This window comes from Manis javanica, chromosome 2 (assembly GCF_040802235.1).
Source record: "Manis javanica isolate MJ-LG chromosome 2, MJ_LKY, whole genome shotgun sequence".
Classification (NCBI taxonomy): Eukaryota; Metazoa; Chordata; class Mammalia; order Pholidota; family Manidae; genus Manis; species Manis javanica.
In genome coordinates, this window is record NC_133157.1 from 107,344,504 (window position 1) to 107,350,503 (window position 6,000).

At 40.8% G+C, this 6,000-nt stretch overlaps 1 long non-coding RNA gene across 1 annotated transcript; it reads left to right on the forward strand.

Moving 5' to 3' along the window:
* The first annotated feature begins 629 nt into the window (after window positions 1-629).
* On the forward strand, window positions 630-3,989 carry LOC140845176 (uncharacterized). Its single transcript, XR_012123921.1, has 3 exons — window positions 630-723; window positions 2,386-2,573; window positions 2,989-3,989. It is a non-coding gene; the product is annotated as an uncharacterized lncRNA (long non-coding RNA).
* Window positions 3,990-6,000: the final 2,011 nt, after the last annotated feature.

The following is a 6,000-nucleotide window of genomic DNA, read 5'->3' on the forward strand; positions in this document are numbered from 1 at the left end:
CAAACTTATTCTGTGAACGAAAACACATAGATGAGTCCGCTGTGTAACTGGAATTAAATTCCAGGTAAAATACAATACAATACAATTCCAGCTTGATTAAAGGATAAGTAAAATGTGCTATTGAAGCTTTCTCCACAGTAAACTAAGGAGTAACTACAGCAATTGTTCAGAACTGATGTTTTTTTTTAGGGAAGACGTATTTTATCACGAATATTGTTTAGAATTGCCAGTGCATGTTTTTTTTTTAAGTACATCCATTGTTGGTTAGTTTGATTATTGTTTTTGAATTCTCTTTGCCAATGTACTCTTTCATGCCTGCCTGCAGGGCTGACTATGCTTACCTCCTCCCCCTGTATGCCACTTCGAAGATTTTTCTATATCTAAAAATCTTAACTCCTTTCCCAGCATAACAGGTCAATTTTATGGCACTTCATAAGATGAATATGAGGTACTCGTGCTTGCCTGATTTTTAAGATAAATAACCCTCAGAAGTGTTCTAGGCAGGCTCCCTTTAGCCTACTCTGAATTATCCAGTGCTGCTCGTTCATCCTGGCCACTGCCTCTGGCCATCTTTGTTCACCCTGTTAGGACATGTTAGGAACACAGGATGTGCTCAGACACATGTAACAGCGCCCAACCCCATCAAGGACTCAAACGGCTCACGAGGCGCATGTGCCAGGAGGTGAACCCTGCCATCTGCAAAGGCAATCGGGAGTTGGGGTGGTAAGTAAGGAGCAGGAGAAAGATGGATTCCCCCCCATACTCCCACTGTGTAGTCATGACCTTGAAAAAGCCTTGAGGAGGACTGCAAAGGACACTGTTCCTCTTGTCCTGACTATGAGATGTTTAGGGGAAGGGAGTAAATGACCCCACTTGAGAGGGCGTCCATCGAGTCAAGGAAGTGAAGAAAACCGTATACAAGATAGTTAGAGGCCAAAGGGGACATGTTGATCACAGAACAGGAGCTCTGGAAGGCACTGGAAAAGCTGGAAGGCCGTTGGATCAGGGAAGGCTGTTTGAGGCAGTGAGAGGGGAAGGGAGGGAGGCAGCAGAGACACAGGGTCCAGGAGCCACATTTCAGACAGAGGGCAGTGGGAACAGGAAGTGAAGCCTGTGGGTGGATCCCCCATTGAGGCCTGCCTGGAAGAAAGGCCCAGGGATACCTCCCATGTGGCCAGGTTCCTTTTACTGGGCTGGGAGGTATAGGTAGCCACAGGGAGGGAGCAGGTCTAGAAGCCTGGTAGCAATACTGAGTAAGCAAGACCCCTGGCTCTTTACTACTTTGGGCCTCTCCTTGTCCCTGTTTTTCCAGGGATCCATCCTGCTGTCAACTGACACCTTCTTTCCTGAGGTGTTTTAGTATGAGTCGAGCTGCCTTGCTCTAGGGTAGAGTCTAATGCATCCCAAACCAGGGAGCACAACAGAGTTCCCTGGGAAACTTAAAATATATAGGTGCTCAGTCCCCACCCCAAACCTACTGATTAAAAATCTCAGTCAGAAAAGCTTAAGAATCTGAATTTTAATACTTATCTGCCTCTCCAACTCCCCACCCCAAATTAATTTTGATATTTGGAACAAGAACCAAAAGTTGGGAATTTTGCAAGAAGTCAGTGAATCTCTTCAAGGCGACACTTATTTTAAGCAGTGTAAAGCCCATTTATATCACCAAGAACATGAGAGATACCTGAACTCTTGTAAATAGGCAGATTCTTCACTCTTGCCCAGGACAATAAGGGTAGGGTACCCAGGTGACTGTTAAATATCCAAACCTTGAGAACCACTACTGTAAAGTGGTGTTTTCTAAACTTAGAGAAAACTGAAGAACTCTGGGACATTTGTTAAGCAGATTCTTCTATCCCCATGCTCTTCAGGTCAAATGAAATAGAATCTTCTAGGAGGGACCTGGGAATCTTTAAACTTAACAAGTTCCTCCAAGTGCTTTTTATGACTAGGAAAATCAGGAAACACTGCTTAAAGACAATAACAACTCACATTTGTTGAACAAAGATTGTGTGAGAGGTGCCATTCTAAGGGCTTTTGGGTGTATTTGCACTTTTCCTCCTAAAAGTACATCCATGCAGTACAGTCTTCCTTCACAGAGTAATCCCCCTGCTTCACCAATCCATTAAGGGTGGATTTTACCATTGGAACCTTAGGACAATCTCCTTTCACATATCCATAGTCTCTTAGATGAGATTCTGAACTCTCTAAAGCCTTGAGATTAAGCACAGATTTACCGTTCTCTTTATTTTACAAAGCACACCATACACTTACTTGTATAAAATGGAAGCTCCATACATAGTGTTGATTCTAAGAAATCAAAGAGTCATTCTGCTTTTTGTCCAGTGCATTTGGCAGTGTCAAAAGTCTACCTTTATTTTAAAGATGTGGAGACAGGAGTTGGCAGTAGAACCCCACTGCTGGAAGCAGAGAGCTTTTGAGTTACTCTGGCCAAGAGTCAGAGACCTGCAGAAATTGAACCAGGAAAAGGAAAACAGAAAGATCATCTGGTTTGGCTGGCTTTACCAGCCCGAATCCTGGCCAGGGAGGAGAATTCCGTGCTGAAGAGAAAGGTAATAGATATTTCCAGCTTCCTGTCACACCCTCCGCCCCCATGCTTATCCACATTCTAATCAGCCTTCTGAGACTAATAGTTTCCAGTTCACTAAAATCCCATACTCATCTCCCTCTAATTCCCTTTACACTTGCCTGTACTTAAGGATTTGCACATTTCTGTGCTTTTCTAGTCTCTGATTATTCCATAGCACAAAGCTAGCACTTCCAAGCTTTGTGCCGTTCACCTCCAACCTTGAGAGTTCAGAACAAATGGATATGTTAACCATTTTCTTCTCAACAATTTTCTTACCTCCTTCAACATTAGGAAGCTTTTCCTTGCTCCATAATTCAGAATCACTTTCTTGAAATTTTACAAGTGCATTACGTATCAATATTGTTCATTTTTGTTTTTTCTTTTTTTTATCTATTCAGGCGTTTCTGTTTAATCCTAACAAACTGAGGGAAAAAATGAGTATCTCCATTTTTTTCTCAGATAAAAATTAAAGAGACTCGAAGAGGTGAGTGATTTGCCTAAAATACAGTTGGCAGAAGAAAGATGCAGGATTTGAAGCTCTATCTGACTTCAAAGCCTATGCTATTTCCACTGAATTAGGATACTCTGTGTTCAAGCTACTCTGTTCGTTGTTTTATGTGTTCATGCGCTATCTCCTCAAACAGATGAAAACCATGTTCACAGAAAGCATGGTGTGCTTCTTTGTTCTGGGGCCGTCTGTGCTAAGGACTCAGTAGGAATGACCCGAGAAGTGATGGCTTCTCTCTGCAGCCAAACCAACCTCACTGAATCATTTCCTGAAACCTCCAAATCAAACAACTCCTCTACCAAATTGACTTTTCAGAATTCCTATATCAGAGTCATAAATCATTTGGTGATGTCCCTGGAATATTGGACTGCCGCTTAGGCATCTCAACATCAGTTGCTGTCAATTTCATACCCTCTGCAAGGTTCCTCTCCACTCAGTAGACAATTAACCACAGCCGTACCAGCACTGTGTGCTTACCAGCAATGATCTTGGATCATTCAACCCCGGGAAAGCTTTTCCTTGCTCTCTCCATGGAAAATCACTTGCTTGGAACTTTGAAAATTATGTCAAGACATCATTTTTTTCATAGGTAATGGGTCTACAGGTTCTGCTGTCTTCTGTGTAACCAGAAGTATACTTCTGTCCAGTAACTTAACTACAGAATGCACGAGATGGCATTGATTTGCAGATCTTTATCAGAAGCTCAGGTTGAAAAATAAAAGGAGGGTAAAGATCACCTTTCGTCTAAGGTAAAAATATCCAGGTGTTAAGAGAAGAAAGTAGTGACTCTATAGCATCTTACTATGCTGATGGACAGTGACTGTAATGGGGAATGTGGGGGGTACTTGATAATAGGGGGAATGTAGTAACCACAGTGTTGCTTATGTGAAATCTGAGCATAAGATTGTATATCAATGATAACCTTAATAAATAGAAAATAAAAAATATCCAGGTGTTATGTGGAGTTCAAATTCTCTCTTAATCAACTACAGGTTTCTAGAACTATACAACCTGAGTCTGCCTGCTTCTCTCCATCACATTTCCTGTACACTAATTCACTGCCATCCTTTCTTGCCCTGACTGTTGCAATATCCCTTAACTCCTGCCTTGCTGCAGTTTATTCTCTACTCTACACAGTGATATTGTTAGGTAGTAAATCAAATATTTATTTGTTTACTCTCCTATTTAAAATCCTTCAGTTGCTTCCCAATTTGCTTCCATTAAAGCCCAAACTTCTCACCATCACTTACGAGGCCCTACAAGGTCTGGCCCCTGCCCATGTCTCCAATCTCATCTAATGCCTCATTGCATAAATATCTGTTCAAGGAATAAACAAATGAATAACACTCTTCTTAAATTTTTAGACATATCCAGCTTCACAGAAGCCATAGTGCCAGAACATAACGTATTTATTGTCATGTGTTTATTTTGGATGGCAATTAATTGGTAATTGCTGCATGTAAACATGTCTATTATCAATCTTTATTTGTGCTGTGCTCAAGAGAAGAAAGTTCAGGTCCATACCCACCCTCCCCCCATAGGTATTTTGAGAAAGACTTGCTTTTCCCTTTTGGTTGACTGACAACTAATGAGGCAAAATCCTGCAAAAATATCTATAATACATTAGCCAAATGGTATATTCTATGCAAGGCATCGTATTTGTGCTAAGAACCATCACTTGGCTGATATCTAGTAGTTAAAATCAACCAAGTGGTAGTAGCTATTGTGGTGATGGCAGATGTGATTGTTAATTGATCATTGTATCAGAGGTTCCTTAAAATTCACACAAATGGTATTTTTTAAAGAATCTTTTCTTGGAATTCAAGTACAACACCATTGCTTATCATTTTGCTAAAGTTCCTACTGTCTCGATCTACTAACGATACTTAACAAAGTCAATAGCCAGGAGTGCAACAGCTTACAAGACTGAGAGGAGAAATGTCAATACAGGAATGACCTGTGACTAGTTGACAAACATCACTCAGTTAATGGATTTCAGGTGGATGATAGGTGAGTTTATTAATACACTTATTCTATTCTGGGAATCCTCATTAGAAGACACTGCTTCATCTTCAAGATGTCAAACTTGCTTCTACTAGATAAATTACCACAATACAAAAATAGACTGAAGATAAAGCCCTCAATTTTACTTCAGCAAAGCCAAGGATAAAGTTATCCAGATTGTTACTTAAACTTACATTTACAAAGTTAAGAGATTTTAGTTAAAAATATAAAATTAGTTGGAAAACACAGACGATGTTTCTAGATTACAATTTTCTGACCTCTTGCTTTGATATTTATTTACACTGGGTTAGGCAGGTGAAAGTACTAGAAGATTCTAGAAGCAGACACTTTAAGTTGTGTTTAAAGGCTCAAACCAAGCTCCTCCTTAAGCAGAGCAGGGACATATTTTCAAGATCCAATGAGAGATATGATATGATCCCCAATGTCTGTCCTTTATTCTTTTTTGTTTACTAGAGTAGTGCACGTCTCACTATATCCCATTCAGCCTGAAACTCCACTTTCACACACATTATAAATCATCTAGATTATCTCTCAAAGGCAAATGATAAAAATGCAGAGTCCTAAGTGCTGGGCATAGAAGCCACAGGGCATAAATCTGCAAAGAAGTAAAAAGCTAACCTTTGCAAACAATATGGCTTCTCTCTCACTTACCAACTTTACATTTCCCTGTATGGCCCGGGAAGATGACTGGTTAGCCAGAGACGGGTAAGATTCCTCAAGGGAGGAACAACCTAAGACAGGCACAGTCGCAGGGGGGCCATCAGGTGAGAATTTGGGGATCAACAGAGGTGAGGCTCAGAACCTCACCCCCCCTGTTTTGAGAGAAATCTTCTGCATCCGTGGATGTCTTGCTGCCCTTGTCTATCTTGTATTAATA